Source organism: Nanorana parkeri, unplaced genomic scaffold (assembly GCF_000935625.1).
Source record: "Nanorana parkeri isolate BGI_ZX_2015 unplaced genomic scaffold, ASM93562v1 scaffold1756, whole genome shotgun sequence".
Classification (NCBI taxonomy): Eukaryota; Metazoa; Chordata; class Amphibia; order Anura; family Dicroglossidae; genus Nanorana; species Nanorana parkeri.
In genome coordinates this window covers 77,799-78,908 of record NW_017308024.1, presented here as the reverse complement: position 1 = coordinate 78,908, position 1,110 = coordinate 77,799, and the positions used below count along the sequence as shown (strand labels likewise).

At 51.3% G+C, this 1,110-nt stretch overlaps 1 protein-coding gene across 1 annotated transcript in view; it reads right to left on the bottom strand.

The window, feature by feature from the left end:
• The window catches only part of ANK1 (ankyrin 1), a 214,595-nt gene that overhangs the window by 140,318 nt on the left and 73,167 nt on the right, over nt 1–1,110 (bottom strand). The gene's annotated exons all lie outside the window — the stretch shown is intronic.

Genomic DNA, 1,110 nt, shown 5'->3' with positions numbered 1-1,110 from the left:
ATTCGGACGCGGGGGGGGGGGAAAACATTGACATCATTTACTACGATATAAAACACACCAAGGGGGTCACCATACACGTTACAATCTGACCGTACAATCCTCGTACAAAGGGCTTTAAGCTCACCGCGCATTTTACAATCTGATTGCAACGTCTGCGGTGAGCTTTGGTTTTACTTATTTAGTAGGAGGAGCTACCTGGCTTGTCCAATCAGTGTGCATCCAGACCGGCCCATGTACTACACCGGGGGGGGCAGCCTCAGTCCTGCAGCTGTTGTAGAACTACAAGTCCCATGAGGCATTGCAGGACTTGTATTTTGTGCCGAGGTGCCTGCTGCAGAGCGTCTACCATCAAGTTGCAGAGAATACCGAATACAATATATCAAAGAAAAGATAACAGCTGGCCCCTCCCCCTACTTCCTGAAAATGCTGCCTTCCCGGCCGTTGTGCCGATACCAGGAACACTTCCCGAGCCCCTCACAAATAGTCCTGACCGCACTCTCCCGTCTGTACGCCCGTTCCTGGGAATCCAGCGACAGCCGGGCGTCTGGTATCCCCTCAAAGCAGGACAGCACCCCCTCGTTAACCCTTTCACTGCCAGAGCCCATTTTATGTGCTCATTTTAGGCCTGGAGATTACCCAAACCCCCCGGAATTCCATATTTCCTGACGGCAGAGACCCCGGAGAATAAAATGGCGGTTGTTGCAAATAGTTTTTTATGCCGCACAATATCAGTGCAACGGTTGATAAAAAGTTAACTTATTAAAGTTATTTTATTGCACACAATCGCAATAGAAGTCCCAATTTTCTTGTAAAATATAAAAGACGAGGTTGTGCCGAGTAAAGTGACACCCGACACGGCGAGCTTAAAAATTGCGCACGCCCGTGAAATGGCGAAAAACTCCAACGTGCCCGCCCCTGCAGGGACAGGTGCTGCTTGTAATTGCGTGCAGCGGCCGGTACTTCCCTAGGGGAGGACGTGGCTGCATGCAGTTATACGCCGACCCGAACCCGCCCCATGTCGTATGGATGGCCACGCCCATGTGAATAAGCCCCGATGCAAGAGAAAGTAGCCAACAGCTTTTCCGAGTAGCCTGGCTGACAACCCCCACC